This window comes from Hyaena hyaena, unplaced genomic scaffold (genome assembly GCF_003009895.1).
Source record: "Hyaena hyaena isolate Hyena2069 unplaced genomic scaffold, ASM300989v1 scaffold_840, whole genome shotgun sequence".
In the NCBI taxonomy this organism is placed as follows: domain Eukaryota; kingdom Metazoa; phylum Chordata; class Mammalia; order Carnivora; family Hyaenidae; genus Hyaena; species Hyaena hyaena.
The window spans coordinates 262717-280526 of record NW_024081475.1 but is presented as its reverse complement, the minus strand read 5'-3'; the positions used below and the strand labels follow the sequence as shown (position 1 = coordinate 280526).

The following is a 17810-nucleotide window of genomic DNA, read 5'->3' as shown; positions in this document are numbered from 1 at the left end:
GGGAATTAAAGAGTACACGTAACATGATGAAAAAATAAAATAAAATTCTTTTTTAAAAAAACCAACAAAGACCCTCCTCCCAAATTAGTCACTCTCATAATCCATCTTAGTAAAGGTTCCTCAGGAAGCTGGTGATACCAATCCACGCTGAAGGGGTGGAAATTTTTTCCCTCATTCCCTTCTGTAGTTCTTTGGCTGGTTTATTATTTAATTTTTTTAATGTGTATTTTTGAGAGAGAGAGAAAGAGAAAGAGAGACAGTGGGAGTAGGGGAGGGGCAGAGAGAGAGAGGGAGACCCAGAATCCAAAGCAGTCTCCAGGCTCTGAGCTGTCAGCACAGAGCCCAACACGGGGCTCGAACTCATGAACCGCGAGATCATCACCTGAGCCAGAGTCAGATATTTAACTGACTGAGCCACCCAGGCGCCCTCGCCCCTTTTTAAATGTTTCCTTTAGCTGGTCTATTATTAAATTGACATAAGACAGGGGTGTCTTCCTGGCTCCATTGGAAAAGCATAAGACTTTTGATCTTGGGATCATGAGTTCAAGCCTCACGTTTTGGATAGGGATTACTAAAATGAATAAATAAATAAATCACCTTTGGGGCACCTAGGTGGCTCAGTTGGTTAAACGTCCACTCTTGATTTCGGCTCAGGTCATGATCTCACGGTTCATAAGTTCAAGCCCCGAGTGGGGCTCTGCACTGGCTGCTCAGAGCCTGCTTGGGATTCTCTCACTCTCTCTCTCTCCTCTCTGCCCATCTCCTGAATACTCTCTCTCTCTCATAATAAGTAAATAAACTTAAGAAAAAGAAAAGAAAACAAAGATTGCCCTGGTGTGAAGGTAAGCTTCTTAGGGGAAAAGGTGTCTCTGGCAATAGCTCTCCAATGTAAATTTAGGCAGTTGAGGGGGAAGTAAAGAACTTTTCCCCGAACCTGCTGGGTTTTGATTGCTTTTAGCGCAAAATAACCCTCGTGTCTAAGTGACATATTTTGGGGTGGTAAACGCTGCTCCCCTTCACCACAAAACCAAACAACTCCTTCATGCTATACCCCCGGTTTCAATGGTTTCTTGGTTTTAGCCCTACCTTCATGTTGACTACCTTCTTGGTGACCAGAGGTCATAGAGATACTTTCTGTGGCCCCTACATAACTGTTCTTTTCCTGGGTGCCTTTGAGGCTAGTAACTGAAGCTTTGACCCGGCCAAATCTGAGCTTGGTTTAGCATCAAGGACAGACCAGGGACTTTCTTTTACTTTCATTTTAGCTTATCAGCTTCAAAAATAAAACTGTCAGTTATTTGACCATCAACAATGGATTTATTCTGGAATAGCGATCCAGGTCGAGAAAGTCTTACAAAACTATAGGCCAGTCCAGAGAACAAGGGAGAAGCTCGTTCTTTCATAGAGGAAAGGGGGGTAGTTGAGAGGGCCTTTATAAACAAAAAGTCGATTGGAGTAAACTGGGACTTCGAGGCATAGTGCTTTTTTAAAAAATGTGCTTTTATTTATTTCTGAAAGAGAGACAGACAGACAGACAGCATGAGCAGGGGAAGGTCAGAGAAAGAGGGAGACACATAATCCGAAGCAGGCTCCAGGCTTTGAGCTAGCTGTCAGTACAGAGCCCGACGCAGGGCTCGAACCCACAAACCATGAGATCATGACCTGAGCGGAAGTGGGATGCTTAACCCACTGAGCCACCCATGTGCCCCGGCATAGTGCCTTTTTATTGGCTGAGCTGTGAGGTCTCTCATTGGCTGGGCTGTTGCCAGAAGAGGGGGAAGACCTTTCTTCCTCCTGCTGAGGTAGTAAAGTAGCTAAAGTAGTGGTAACTTGCTACGTATGTCTCTTCCTGTTGGGTCTGCACTTGATGATAGGTGGTGGGGTGTGACTGCTTGCCTTGTCCCGACTCCGTTCTAAACAAGTTTCCTTTTGTTAAGTTTCACAAGCCATTATGGATAACAATAACCAGGGGATTATATGTTCTTTTTTTTGTTCTTTTATTTTTTTTGTAAGTAGGCTTCACGCCCAGGGTGGAGCCCAACACAGGGCTTGAACTCACGACCCTGAAATCAAGACCTGAGCTGAGATCAAGAGTTGGACACTTAACCGACTGAGCCACCCAGGGCCCCAAGTTTGGTGTTTTTCCTATTAGTGTGCATTTCCTTCTGTATCCAGAGAACCAGCTTTCTGGGGGCTGGCTCCATTTCTAAATCCCATTGGCTACTTTAGTAAAAGGTAAAAGCTGATTGCAGCACAGCTTCTGCTCCATAGGGTGAGTGACCTCGTGGGCACCTGGGAATCAAAGATCCCTCGTTCCCACCCCACTCCCACCTTTCATCCTTTCTCTTCCCAACCCACGTGGCTGCTCTAGCGAATTCCATCTCTTTGACATCAACTACAATTGGTTTTGCACCCAAATTCCAATGGGTGGGGGGTTGCCAACACCAACAAGCAATTATTAGACGCCAGCTATAATGGAAAAACTCAATTTTACACTGGTGTAGGGAACGCCTCAATTTTTTCTTCTTATATATTTCTCCCATGAGTCTACCTTTATTACTCACAGAATACTTCACTTCTGGTCACCAAATGTGTGGAGGTTTTCTCCCCCACTATAAACAATTCTTTGCAACCTCAGCTGGGTGTCCTACAATTTAAAAAAATTTTTTTAATGTTTATTTATTTTTGAGAGAGAGAGAGAGAGACAGAACATGAGCAGGGGAGGGGCAGAGAGAGGGAGACACAGAACCTGAAGCAGGCTCCAGGCTCCGAGTTGTCAGCACAGAGCCCGATGCTGGGCTTGAACTCATGAACTGTGAGACCATGATATGAGCTGAAGTCTCATGCTTAGCCCACTGAGCCATCCAGGTGTCCCATGGGTGTCCTACAACTTAACTCAGTGCTAACGTTATCTACCTGGAGATAGTGTCACATCCCCCAGGTTAAGGGCTCAGTCCCACAAGAATGCTCCCACCCTACCTCAGATGCCAATCAGAATGCAAGTAGTAGGTCCCTGAATTACCTACAACTTCTGTCCAATTTGGCTACAAATCCAAGCTTCCAGTGACCCGCCCCTCATGTTCGATTAATTTGCTAGACTGGCTCACAGAACTCAGAGAAATAGTTTACTTACTAGATTACCAGTTTATGAGAAAAGGAAATAAGTCAAGGACAGACAGATAGAAACGGTGCATAGGGCAAGATATGTGGAAAGGAGCACAGGCCTTCCGTGCCCTCTCCGGAAACACCATTCGCCCCAAATCTCCACGTGTTTGCCACCCTAGAAGCTCTCTGAACTCCGTACTTATGGGATTTTATGGAGGCTTCATCATGTAGACATGATTGATCATTAATTCTATTTTCAGCTCTTTTCTCAAAAGAATGGAAGGTGGGGCTGAATTTTGCAAGCTTCTTTTTTTTTTAAATAATTTTTTATGATTTATTTTTGAGAGAGAGAGACAGAGCACAAGCAGGTGAGGAACAGAGAGAGGGAAGTACAGAATCTCAAATAAGCTCCAGGCTCTGAGCTGTCAGCACAGAGCCCGACACGGGGCTCGAACTCACAAACCGTGAGATCATGACCTGAGCTGAAGTTGGATGCTTAACTGACTGAGCCACCCAGGCACCCCTGAAATTTCCAAGCTTCTGATCATGGTTTGTTCTTTCTGGTGACCAGCTTTCATCCAGGAGCCATCCCGGAGCCCACCCAGAGTCGCCTTGTTAGAACAAAGGGCACCCCTGTCCCCCAGGAAATTACAAGAATTTCAGGAGCCCTGTGTCAGGAACAGCAGTTAAAGACCAAATATTAGAACAAAAGATGCTCTTGGTCCCCTTATCACTTGAAATGACAAGGGTTTCAGGAGGTCCGTGCCAGTAACCAGGGGCAGAGACCAATATATATTATCTAGTATCTCACAACTGTGAATTCTGCATGTACCAACTAACATGTTTATGATATTAAGTCTTCACATTCCTGAACATGGAGTGTCCCTCCAAATACTCAGGTCTTTTATGTCCCTCAGTAAGAATACAAGTTTTTTTTTTTTCAAGATTTTATTTTTATGTAATCTCTACACCCAACATGGGACTTGAACTCACAACCCCAAGATCGAGAGTTGCATGCTTGACCAACTGAGCCAGCCAGGCACCCCAAGAGTACAAGTCTTTACTGTGCTTAACACAGTGTCCTATAAATAGTTGGTCCACAGTAAATATTTGTTGATGCTTATTCGATAAGGATATGCTTGGGAATTAGAGATCAAGAAGGCAGGGCCAACCTTATATAAAAGTAGATCCAATCTTAGGCAAGTTTGTATTTGAAATCTTGGTGTTTCACTTCTAAATCCTGACCCTCAACTCGGTGCCCCACATACAGCCACACTCCCTTGTCAGCAACCCGCAAGCCTAGGGCAGAAGTGAGAAGCTGGATGTGCTAACTAAACACGTGGCCGTGAATTTCAAGCAGCCATGGAATTCTGGGAGCAGAAGCTTCTACTGAGTGTACTTGAGACTGCTTGATGGGGATGTTCTGTCACCAAGACCGATGGGCAAGTTCCGCAAGGAGAGTGGCCGCAGAGGATTCGTACCTGAAATAGTCACTGGGGGCGCCTGGGTGGCTCAGTCACTGAAGTGTCCGACTTCGGCTCAGGTCATGATCTTGTGTTAAAATTTCACAGTTGTTGAGATCAAGCCTCGCAAACGGGCTTCACACTCCATGCTGAGTGTGAAGCCCACTTAGGATTCTCTCTCTCTCTCTCTCTCTGTCTCTCTGACCCTCCTCTCTCTAAAATAAGTAAATAAATAAATAAGAAATAACATACTCCCGAGTGAAGTGTGAGTCGGGCACCGGGAGAGGGAGAGTCAGGGCTTGAGTCTGTGAAAACCCAGGAATGCGTGACCTCTCTATCCCCCACAACCAGCAGCAGTAGGGCCATGTCCCCCTCCATAAAATCCCCATTTGTACTGGAGGAGGGCTAGCCTCGCGCTCAGAGAGGAAGCCCGTGTGTTCATTTCAGGCCTGTTCCGAGCGTTAGTGCTCCCACCGTGCGTGCTGCTATCGAGAGCCTCTGGAATAGCCAGGTTCTCTGTCACGTGTTCACTCCTCGGTGCTCCGATCACCACGTCAGTTCTAGTGCTCTTCCCTCGAGCCGGTGAAGCCTCAGCGCTGGGGGTCGGAATGAAGACTGTGGATGCCTTTCTTTTTCATCCGCCGCTATATCCTGCTGGCTTTCCTCACTGCTGTCCTTCCTCCAAGGTCTCTTTTCATTTCTCATTCATCACGTCCTGGAGCCAGTCTCTGCCAAACCACTGCGATCCTACTGAGCCCCGTTCCGGAAGCCCAGACCCTGTTCCCTCCTTCACTTTCGATGTCACCGATGATCAGACAGGTACTATTTGGAGCCTTGTTTTGACAGCCCTCATGTCTTCAGCTCAGAGGAACAAATATTCATCACCAGGGCCAATCCCTTGAATCCCGGCTTCCAGAAATGGGGTTGCAAAATTGTCCCCTGGGGAGCCGATTCTCACCATCTTAAGAGGGCTCTTGTTCTCTTCTTAGCGCTTGTAGCTCAGGTTTTCTATCTCTTGAGAGGGGAATTGTAACAATGGTCTGAAAAGAATCCATAGACTCCACATCAACGGTAGATTAGTCACACCAGTGTTCCAGGCAAGGGGAGATGAAAGGAATAAAGGTCCAAATTTATACCAGTTCGTACTCGGAGACACCACTGAGTCAGCCAACAGCTGACGTCCAGCCGCCAGCGCAGAAGTAAAGGTCCCCTGTAGTTCGAGCGCACTGCTAGGGACCGAAGGCATCCGGGGAGACGGGCAAGAGGATTTTCTCAGCCAGCCGCTGCTCAGTTTTTGCCACTGTCAGTAAAAGAGTCACCTTTCCCGGGGCAGGAGCTAATCGCCCCCAAAACCTTCAGAGAGCTATTTAGATCAGCAAGGTGCAGCCTTGCCCAGACTGAATGCTCGTAGATGGTCCTCACAAACTCGCGGTACAAAATAGCTGATAAAAAAAAATATCAGCAGTTGAGCTACTGAGTTATTACAGATGAAAACAGAGGAGTGGAGAATATCCTAACACAACTCACTTCATTCCTCCATCCAACCAACTTTAGGGGCGCCTTGAAGGCTCAGTGGGTTAAGCAGCCGGCTCTTGATTTCAGCTCAGGCCATCTTCTCACAGTTTGTGGGTTGGAGCCCCGCGTTGGACTCTGTGCTGACAGCACGGAGCCTGCTGGAGATTCCTTTTCTTCTTCTCTCTCTGCCCCTCCCCTACTCCCTCTCTGTCTCTCTCTTTCTCTCTCTCTCTCTCTCCCTCTTAAGATAAACTTACCAAAAAAGCCCAACTTTACTTCTAAAAACAACTTTTTTTGTTTTTTGCATAAACAAGTAGATTAAAACAACTTCACTTAAGTCATAAGCAAATGGATCTGAAATCATATCAAACCGTGGGGCGCCCGGCCGGCTCAGTCGGTAGAGCATGTGACTCCTGACCTCAAGGTTGTGAGTTCAAGCCCCACGCTGGGCATAGAGGTTACTTTTAAAAAAAAAAAAAGGAGGGGTGCCTGGGTGGCACCCAGGTTATGATCTCACGGTTTGTGGGTTCGAGCCCCGCGTCAGGCTCTCTGCTGACAGCTAGCTCAGAGCCTGGAGCCTGCTTCGGATTCTGTGTCTCCCTCTCTCTCTGATCCTCCCCTGCTCACGCTGTCTCTTTCTCTCTCTCAGAAATAAATAAATAAAACATTTAAAAAAAATAATTTAAAAAAAGGAAAGAAAAGGGGCGCCTGGGTGGCTTAGTCGGTTAAGCATCCGACTTTCGCTTAGGTCATGATCTCGCGGTTCGTGGGTTCGTTCCCTGTGTCGGGCTCTGTGCTGACTGCCAGCTCAGAGCCTGGAGCCTGTTTCAGTCTGTGACTCCCTCTCTCTCTGACCCTCCCCTGCTCACGCTGTGTCTCTCTCCTCTCCTAGAAATAAATAAAACATTAAAAATAATAATAATAATAAAAAAATAAAAAAATAAAAAAAGGAAAGAAAAGAGATCATATCAAAACAATACACATCTGTCACTTCTTTGGTGTCTGTACCAGAGCCGTCCCTTTCCTGCTCTGGGAACATCTCTGCATTGGTTCCCTAGGGCTGCTGTAATGAAGGACCACAGACAAGGGGACCAAAACTCCAGAAACAGATAGCCTTGCAGTTCTGGAGACTAAAAGTTCAAAATCAAGGGGTCATCAGGCCACACTGTGTAAAACCTGCCCAGGGAATTCTTCTTGTCTCCTCCCAGTTTCTGGTGGTTCGCCGGCCATCTTTGGGGTTCTTGGCTCGTAAGCGCATGGCTCCAGTCCTCCTGGTTCACACGCCATTCTTCCTGCGTGTCCCGCGCCATCTTTGCCCTGGCCATGCCTCTGTGTTCGAGTTCCCCCTTTCCTCAAGGACACGGGCCATATTGGATTAGGGGCCAACTTGATTACCTCTGTAAAGACTCTCCAAATAAGGTCACTGGGGGCTAAGACTTCAACATATCTTTTTTGGAGGGACACAGTTGAGCCCATAACGGTCCCCAAGGAAACCATGTTTATTTTTTTAAGCTTCTTTAAACATTTAAAAAAAATTTAATGTTTTATTTTTATCTTTGAGAGACAGAGACAGAAAGAGCATGAGCAGGGGAGGGGCAAAGAGAGAGGGAGACAGAATTGAAAGCAGGCTCCAGGCCCCGAGCTGTCAGTACAGAGCCAGACGCGGGGCTCGAACCCACAAACCGCAAGATCATGACCTGAGCCGAAGTCGGATGCTTAACCAACTGAGCCACTCAGGCACCCCTAAAAATTTTTTTTTAATTTTTTAATGTTTTATTTATTTTCGAGAGAGAGAAGAGACAGTGTGAGCAAGGGAGGGTCAGAGAGAGAGAAACACAGAATCCAAAGCAGGCTTCAGGCTCTGAGCTGTCAGCACAGAGCCCGACACGGGGCTTGAACCCACAAACTGTGAGATCATGACCGGATGCTCAACCAACTGAGGCACTCAGGCGCCCCTAAAAGAATTTTTTTTAATGTTTGTTTATTTTTGAGAGAGAGAGACAGTGGAAGTGGGGGAGGGGCAGAGAGAGAGAGAGAGGGAGACAGAAACCAAAGCAGGCTCCAGGCTCGAGCCATCAGCAGAGAGCCCATGTGGGGCTCGAGCTCACAAACCATAAGATCATGACCTGAGCCAAAGTCATACGCTTAGCCGACTGAGCCAACCAGGCTCCCTGGAAACCGTGTTTAGATTGTACTGCTTGCCCTCCTGTCCATGGCTGATTGGACTACGGTGGCCCAAGGTGAATTAATCAGGCTTTTCTTCTCAGGATTTTGGATTTAGAGTTGAGAAACATAATTTTCAGGTGTGACTGGAACCGTACCATGTGAACCGTGAGCTGAAAAGTGTTAGTTTGGACTCTGTGGACCAGGAAAGCAGAGGACGCCCGTCTGCAGAGGGAATGCTGAGGCAGGTGCACATAGGGAAATAGAGGAGGAAGATACAGTCTGTGCAGGCCCCACCTATTCAGTATGGATGATGTGCAAGGTCTGTTTTATGTCTGTTCGTTGACTGCATAATCTTTTTTTTAAATTTTTAATGTTTTTTATTTATTTCTGAGAGAGAGAGACAGCGTGAGCAGGGAAGGGTCAGAGAGAGAGGGAGACACAGAATCTGAAGCAGATTCCAGGCTCTGAGCTGGCTGTCAGCACAGAGCCCGACATGGGGCTCGAACCCACGAACTGTGAGATCATGCCCTGAGCCGAAGTCGGACGCTTAACCGACTGAGCCACCCAGGTGCCCCCGCTGACTGCATAATCTTAACATATATTATCCCCATTGTCAAGGTGAGAAACGTGAGGTTCAGAAAGGTTAAGTTGCTTCTTCAAAGCCACTCAGCTCTTAAGTAACAAAGCAAAGTTTCAAATCTGTCTGATCCACAGTTCTATAGTCTTCGTGCTCATACATCTTTTCTTTTTAAGTTTTATGTATTTTGACAGTGGGGGAAGGGGCAGAGAGAGGGGGAGAGAGAGAGAGAATCCCAAGCGGGCTCTGCAGTGCCAAAAGGGACGTCATCCTTGTCCCCGAGACAGGCTTGTTCACGCTCTCAGACCTTCAGGCAGGCACAGTGGTGGCCCCGGGCCTCCCCAGTGGCAGAATCAAGGGTTAAGGATACAGAGTGAGATCGTGGCCTGAGCCGAAACCAAGAGTCAGACGCTCAACCGACTCAGCCACCTGGGTGCTCCCGCTGAGTGCTCATACTTGATTGCTGTCCTAGCTCTAGTCCCATCCTGAGACCCAAATACATCTTGCCCTTGAATTCCAAGACACATCCCTATGGCGTTATAATAAAGTACCACATCCTAAGTGCTACTTTAGGTCAGTAAATTTCTATGTCTTTTTTTTTTTTTTTTTACAAATAGTTTATTGTCTCTATGTCATTTTTTAAATGTTCACCCATTTATCTTGGGGGGGGAGCGGGGGAGGGGAGAGAGAGGAAGAGAGAGAGAAAGAGAGAGAATCCCAAGCAGACTCCATCTTGTCAGTGCAGAGCCCGACACGGGGCTCGAACTTACAAACCGTGAGATCATGACCTAAGCCAAAGTCAGGAGTCAGATGCTTAACGGACTGAGCCACCCAGGTGCCCCAGATTTTTACATATTTTTATACACACCTGTGTACATGTACCTAATTCATGATGCAGGACATTTCCGACATTCCAGACACCCCCCTCCTGACATCTCCCAGTCAATTCCCCCAAAGGGGACCACTTCTCTGATCGCTGTAGCACCGCAGACATAGGGGAGTTTTTTACCAGCTCTTGCGATCTCTTAACCTACAGCCTGAGAGTCCTGTAATCCAGCATTTCATACTAAGTTTCGACCCGTCAGTGGCTTTGGAAATCGAGCATTTTCCTTTTAAGAGAAGAGAAAACATCAGAGTATATGAGATATAGTCAGGGCATTATCATTAAACTTCTGCAAGAATGTCGGGTGTCTGTGTATGTGAGTGTGTGTGTACTGGGTCGTGATGAACAATGCGTTTCTCCATATGGGTTGTATTTTTTAAAATGTTCCCAAAAGACTGCATTAACTCCCGCGGCAGGGGGTCGGGGGGCAGGAGGAACGCAGCTCGTAGTGCTCTGTCCCAGGCCAGGTGGGGGCCCCATTCCAGCTGGCCGGCTCTGAGCACCTCTAGAGGACGCTTAACAACCCCCTGACCCCTGGGCCTCTCTGCCATGTGCCTGGCTCACTCCGTGCTAGGCTGTGTGTATCCGTCAAACCCCAAGGGGGGGTCTCTGATGTCTCTGTCCCTGGATGTCTCTGTCAGGTGAGATGGCAACCTTGCTGGCTCTGAGGTCAGCAGTGCTGTTGGGACCTGTGGCTACTTGGGCCCCCCGCGAGCTGGCCTTGAGTCTGCCATCTTTTTTTTTTTTTTTTAATGATTTTACTTTCGTACTCATTAGATTGGCTTTTTTTTTTTTTTAAGTTTATTCCTTTTGAGAAAAAGAGAGAGTGCAGGGGAGAGGCAGAGACAGAATCCCAAGCAGGTTCCGCGCTGCCAGTGCAGAGCTCGATGCGGTGCTCGAACTCACGCACGTGAGATCATGACCTGAGCGGAAACCAAAAGCCAGACGCTTAACTGGCTGAGCCGCCAGGGGCGCCCGGAGTCCCCCATCTTTATGCTGCCTTTCAGATCACGTGGCACTGGCTGCTGTCCCCTCCCCCAGTGTGTTATCTTGGCTGCTCAAGGTCCATGGCCGCAGAGGGGAAGGCAGCCTGACAGGCCCAGAAAGGGCCGGGCACCCTGAGAACCAAAGCCTTTTGAAACTGGAGTTCTCCTGTTTCAACGCACAGAGCTTGCAATTAAATTAAATTGCGGGCCTTTCTGGCCTCGAAGGAAGGGGAGGGGCAGCCCTGTGCTGGGAGGTAGGGGTGTCCCCTGGGAGCAAGGGAGGCCTGAGGTTTCTTTGCTGCTATCATTTCATCTCCGCTGCACACTGTAGGTTTCTAGCTAAATCCGATATTAGTCAATATAGTCCTTTTTGCCAGGGTACGCGAGGTTGGTTTATAGCGGAGGCAAAAATCTCCCAGAAGGGCTACCCTCTGATTTGTTACCCCCCCCCGACCCCACTGCCCCCCAATGTCTGATTGAGATGCATCTCCCTGTGCGGCCGGCTCCAGGCTGTCCTCAACACGGCAACGCAGGGAACTTCTGGGCCACCACCGTGCCGCCCCTCTGTGAAAAACCCCACACTCGCCTTCCGTCCTCACTGCCTTGCCGTGGCGTCCCGGCTCCTGATAGACCCATGCCTCGCCCCTCCCGCACCTCGTCCCGGCAATGCCAGCCTCGCCCCGCCCAGCCAGCAGAACGACCCACCGCCTCCCCGCACCCCATGCATCTTCACACGTCAGTGCCTTTGCCGGAGTTTCCTTCGAAAACCCGTCCTTCATGGTCCCCCTGCTGCCGATGACCTGGTTAGGTCCTACTCATTTTTCAAGACTGGGTTCAGGGGCGCCTGGGTGGCTCAGTCAGTTAAGTCTCCCACCCTGGGTTTCAGCTCGGGTCGTGATCTCACAGTTGTGGGATCGAGGCCCACGTGGGGCTCCATGCTGAGCGTGCTTCAGATTCTCTCTTTCTGTGTCTAAAATGAAAAAAAAAAAAAAAAAAGACTGGGTTCAAGTGCATCTCACCTCCACCCCCAGGCTGTGTCAGGGGCCCCTCCCCCGCTCTCCTGTAGCACCCAATGCCTATCACAGTACTTACCGCCTTGCCCTCCGGCTGCCTGCTTGCCCGGCCTCCCTGCTGGAGGGCAGAGCCCGTGCGAGTCCTCGTCACCAATGTTCCATCCCCGGAGCCAGCACAGGGCCTGGTACGTGGTGTGTGCTCACCAAACGTCCAGTGAACAGACTTGAATTAGTGACAGTGACGCCAAATCTCTGAGAGGACATGTGGGCTTATCCTGATGCCCAGCCACTCACAGTCACCATGAGTTGGGCTCTTCTGGCCTTACCCCTCATTAAGGCAGATGGGGACTGGGTATGATTTGAGTGACACCTGAAAGTCTCTCGTATATGCGACTCGCTTTACCAACTCAGTTTTCCTTCTTGATGGAAACAGCGCCGAGAAGCCAGCGTAGCTCCCACTGGATCCCAGGTGGTAGGAGCAATGGTAGAAATTCCAGACAAGATAAAAAAGATTCATTTGCATCCTTCATTCCACAACTACTCATCAAGAAGCTTCTCTGTACTCAGCACTGTGCTAGGAACTAGGGACACGGCAGAGGGAGAAAATGACAGCATCCAGTCCTCACGGGAGCTCACAGGCTAGTGGAGGTCAACAGTTAAGAATCACATACAGGGGTGCCTGGCTGGCTCGGTTGGTAGAGCATGGGACTCAATCTCAGGGCCGTGACTTCAAGTCCCATGTTGGGCATGGAGCCTACTTAAAATTTCATTTTTTTAATGTTTATTTATTTTTGAGAGAGAAAGAGAAAGAGCGTGTCCGTGCAAGTGGGGGAGGGGCAGAGAGATAAGGGGACAGAGGATCTGAGGCAGGCTCCATGCTGACAGCCTGATGCAGGGCTAGAACTCACAAGCCGTGAGATCATGACCTGAGCTGAAGTCGGACACTTCACGAACAGAGCAACCCAGGTGCTCCAGAAACTACTTAAAATTAAAAAAAAAAAAATCACATACAGACATGTAAAATTACAACCATAATCAGCTCCAAGAAGGAGAATTAGCTGAGAACTCATAACAGGAGGAATTCTTGGGCCTTTTCTGAGGCAGTAATCATAAGATTAAAGGATGAATAGGTGTTACTTAGGCAGAGTGGAGGGAAGACTTGTTTCATAAAAGGGGGTGGTATGTGCAAAGGCCCTGTGGTAGGAGGTAGCTGGGCATCCATAAGGAACTGAAAGCATGTCCATGAAACTAGAGTCCTGAGACTGAGAGGGACCTTGGGGATGGTGGGGATGGAGAGGAAGCAGAGCCAGATGACCCAGGGCCTCAGAGGCCATGCCAAGAATTGTGACCATCGAAGAGAAACCATTGAAGTACTTTTGACAGGGTTGAGTAGAAGCAGGGAAACCAGTTAGACGACCACCCAGAATTGCAGTCAGAAAGATGAGTACACGGGTGAGAGTAGGGACAGAGACCCAAAGAAAATCCGGAGCCACAAAACTTGGTGGTGGGTTCAACAGAGGGGGTGAAAGAATAGCGCAGGTATAGAACCCACTGGAAGACAAGAGGGCCAGAGGTCTAGAGGTGAGCAATCATGTTGGGTTGGAGAGGCCACTGAAACGTTCCAGCTGAGATGTTCCAGAAGCCGCTGGATACGTGGTCTGGAGTTCAGAGGCATGCTTGGGTCAGCCATATAAACTGGGGAGTCATGGGCACGTAGAGGGTATTGAAGCCGGGAACGGCACAAAGAGGAGTCAAGAGGGAAGAGTACAGACGCAAGAAGAAAAGGCACTCGGGAATGAGGCTTGAGATGCACCTACTTAATGGCCAGGGAGAGAAGATCGAGCCTGCGAAGGAGACAGAGAAGGATCAGCCAGAGAGGTGGGAGGAAACCCACGGGACGGTGGTGTCGCCGAAGCCAAGGATACCAGCAATGTCAAAATCTGAAAATTCTGAGTTTTCAGAAGAGGGCTGAAAAAGGACTTTCGGTCTTGGTGACGTGGAGACCCTTGTGAGCTCGCAGACTGCTGTTTCTGGGGAGCGGCAGTGGCAGACTGGTGTGGATGGAGGCAGAGGGGAAGAAGTGGAGAGGGCGGGTATAGACAGACGACCCAGGAAGTGTGGCTACGGGTCAAGGCAGGGATTGTTTGTTTTTCATGACGACCTTGAGCTGACTTTGATGCAAACTAGCTTAGAAACAGCAGAGGAGAGGGCGCCTGGGTGGTTCAGTCGGTTGAGCATCCAACTTCAGCTCAGGTCATGATCTCACGGTATGTGGGTTCGAGCCCCACGTCGGGCTCTGTGCTCACAGCTCAGAGCCTGGAGCCTGCGTCAGATTCTGTGTCTCCCTCTCTCTCTCTGAGCCTCCCCTGCTCACATCTGTCTCTCTCTCTCTCTCTCTCTCTCTCAAAAATAAATAAACATTTTCAAATTTTTTAAAAAGAGAAACAGCAGAGGATGGTCAAAAGAGCTTGGGCTTGACCTCAGTTTAAATCTCATCTCTGCCAGATAGCACAAGGGTTAGAGGTCAGGCCGGGCAACTAGATTGCCTCAGCTGTAACCCCAGCTCCGCACTCAGACTCCCCGCTGTGACTGTGGGCCAGATACTTGCTGTGCCTCAGTTTCCCTCTCTGTCAAGTCGGTGTGATACCATAGAATTGCTGTAAGAAGTGAGATAATTCCTGCAAAGTGCCTAGAACAGTGAGTGCATAGTGAGTGCTTGCTATGCATTAGCTGCTAGTATTGTTGCTGGCTCATTGGCCTTGGCCGCGTCAGTTAACCCCCATCTAGTCTTTCATCCTCTCATTTAACTTCTTTTTCAAAAAATTTTTTTACGGGGCGCCTGGGTGGCTTAGTTGGTTAAGCGTCCGACTTTCGCTTAGGTCATGATCTCGCAGTTCGTGGGTTCGAGCCCCACGTCGGGCTCTGTGCTGACTGCCAGCTCAGAGCCTGGAGCCTGTTTCAGTCTGTGACTCCCTCTCTCTCTGACCCTCCCCTGCTCACGCTGTCTCTCTCTCTCTCCTACAAATAAATAAAAACATTAAAAATATATATAAAAATTTTTTTATTCATAAAATCATTGTTGCACTGTATGCTAACTTGGGTGTACATTTAAGAAATAAGTGAAATTTTAAAAGTTTTTAAGTTTGTGTATTTTGAGAGAGAGAAAGAGGGAGAGAGAGCATGAGTGGGGTAGAGGCAGAGAGAGGAGAGAGAGAGAGAATCCCAAACAAGCTCTGTCTGAGCAGAGCCCGATGCAGGGCTTGAACTCACAAACCATGAGACCATGACCTGAGCTGAAGTCAGGAGTCAGACACTTCACCAACTGAGCCACACAGCACCCCTCATTTAACTTCTCATCATTCCTCACTCGATTGTGCGAAGCCCTCAAAGCACCTCATACATAATAGGTATTCAATAACAGTTCCCTTCGTTCTTTGTACAGTGGTAATAATAATATATATCCTATGAGCCCTTACTATATGCTGAGCATTTTACCTATCACCTTAAGTATCCCACTTCATTACGAAGACCACCAAATGAGGAAGGTGTGGTACTGGGGAGCAATTGCCCCTAGTATACAGATGAGGAAACAGAGGGTCACATAGATTGCAACTGGCCCAAGGGCCTATACAAGTGGTGGTGCTGAGATTTAAACTGTTTCAACGATTTCGTTTTCACATCTTGATGCTGTCGTTCGTTAAATTCAGTGACTGAGCCTTGCTTGCTATATGGCCTCAGACCGATTCTCCTTCCCGCCTGGAGATTCCTAGCCTTCCTCTGAGTGGGAACACTTTGCTGCCCCCTTGTGACTCATCAAGGTCTTGCTTCCAGGTTTGGCTTCATTAAAAAAAAAAAAGGTTACTGTCTTTTCTTTTTAATTTTTTAATGTTTTTTATTTATTTCAGAGGAGAGAGAAAGAGACAACATGAGTAGCGGACGGTCAGAGAGAGGGAGACACAGAATCTAAAACAGGCTCCAGGCTCTGAGCTGTCAGCACAGAGCCCGACGCAGCTCCAACCCACGAACTGTGAGATCATGACCTGAGCTGAAGTCAGACACTGAGCCGATTGATCCACCCAGGCGCCCCGGTTACTGTCTTTTCTATTGCAATAATTTCCTTCCAGGAAAGGTGTCGCTTTGGGAGAGGCAAGGTGAACAGATGATTGGAGCTGACATTTTTTTTTAATATAGAGGAGACAGGGGCGCCTGGGTGGCTCAGTTGGTTAAGAGTCAGACTTTTGTCATGATCTCACAGCTCCTAAGTTTGAGCCCCATATCGGGCTCTGTGCTCACCAGACAGCATGCTTCTGAGTCTCTGACAGTCTCTCTGACCTTCCCCCCAGGCACACACGCGCATGCACATGCTCTCTTTCTTTCTCAAAAATGAATATTTAAAAAATATAGAGCAAGGAGACAAATACTGGTGCCTCGTACACCCACAGGGTGGTGTGCCAGGCACGTCCTTCCCCAAAGGAAAAAGCGACATAGCAGCTGACCTTGGTAGAGGGGAATGTTCTTACAACCTGTTCAGCCTGCAGAGCGTCCACTGCAGGATTTCTCCAAATAGGGCTCCCAGTTTCCAACACCCTCCCCCCCGCCTCAGCTCCCAGGAAAGCTGGTACGGGTCCTGTGTCTGTCCCCGGACCTCTCGAGAAGGATCTGGGAGACGGGTGGAAAGGCTGCCAGCTCCTGGTTCTGTCCACCATTGCTCCCATTCACCCGCAGCTGGCCTTGGCCCACGGGGCACCTTGGCACTTCTAGAGGTCCTGCTGGTGGATGGGGGCAGCACGGAGGGGTCCAGGCAAAGCCAGGCCTCCTACGATGTCTGGTGTAGACACCGAACTATCTTCAGAGAACTTCCTTGAGACGGTTAGTCCTCTCCCCGTGGAATCAAGATGGCGGGCAGGTACTTGCTACAATGTGAAGAGTTCACTGATACAAAGTGAAAGATGCAGCGTGACTTCATTCAAGTATTTTATATACACACTTACAGTCATACATTGTTTCATACACACATGTGTGCACGTGTGGACGCCTACATCCATACCAAGGAAAGTTATGTCAAAATATTAAGCATTTAGCATCTACCATGTAGGACTGTGGATGGGTTTTCTCTACACTCAGCTGTATCTTCTAAATGCTGTCTAGTACCTGGGCACAAGATCCAAAAGCCATGGCTCTTGATTGCATTCACCCTAACAAACCTGAGCAGCCATGATTTCCACCTGTGATATGTTAAAAAAAATTCAAGTGAGTGACTTTGATGATCTGATTGGCTTTATTAACAATTCACGGACTGAACAGAATCCCGCCTAGTAGACAGAAAGGAGCTCCAAAGAGCTACACAAAATGAAGGGCTTTTATAGACAGAAGGGGGCAGGAAAAGGAAATTTCTAGCAAAGAGTAGATTGTTTTAGTCAAGGTCACCTTCCTATGGGGGGACAGGAGGGGTTTATCAAGTGGATTAACTCCCCAGCGCTGACCAGATGATTCCAGATTGACTGATTAAAGTGTACATTCCTGGGACAGGCTGCAGGTGGGTTAAGTATTAAGTCTTAGTTACCGATGTGGGGCTTAGCACAAATGACTCCATTTGAAGCCTATTGTTTTTGTTTTTTGAACAGATAGATTTTTAAAATTCAATCCTATTGTCTCTAAAAACCATGATCAAACTTGTCAGATAGTGGGTTCCAATTCTGGAGTTTGGAAATTGAAGTCATTGTGGCTGGGAGGTCAGTGTCTCTAGAATGTTTGGATAAGGGGCAAGGTTTTGAGGTCAGTCCGGAAAACAGGTGAACTTCCCTAGTGAGGGGCTTCCAGGTGTCCTGAGGACACCTACAGGGAAAGAAATGATTCCCTCTTTCCCTCCTTTCTACCCCCTTCCTCTCTCCTCTTTTAATTCATTTATTCATTCAGTCAGCAAACCTTTACCAAATGCTTAAGGCTGTGCAGGCATTGGACTGTGCCCTGGGGATACGAGGCTGAAAAGACACAATGCTTGCCCTGGGGAAGCTCATGGTTTCCTGGATAAGAAAGACAAATTTCCCAAGAGTCGGGCATTCACTGAGGGACACACAGGATGCTGTGGGGTCACCGAGGAGC

At 48.3% G+C, this 17810-nt stretch overlaps 1 non-coding gene across 1 annotated transcript; it reads left to right on the top strand.

Moving 5' to 3' along the window:
* The first annotated feature begins 6462 nt into the window (after window positions 1-6462).
* On the top strand, window positions 6463-6535 carry TRNAR-CCU. Its single transcript has one exon. It is a non-coding gene; the product is annotated as a tRNA-Arg (tRNA).
* Window positions 6536-17810: the final 11275 nt, after the last annotated feature.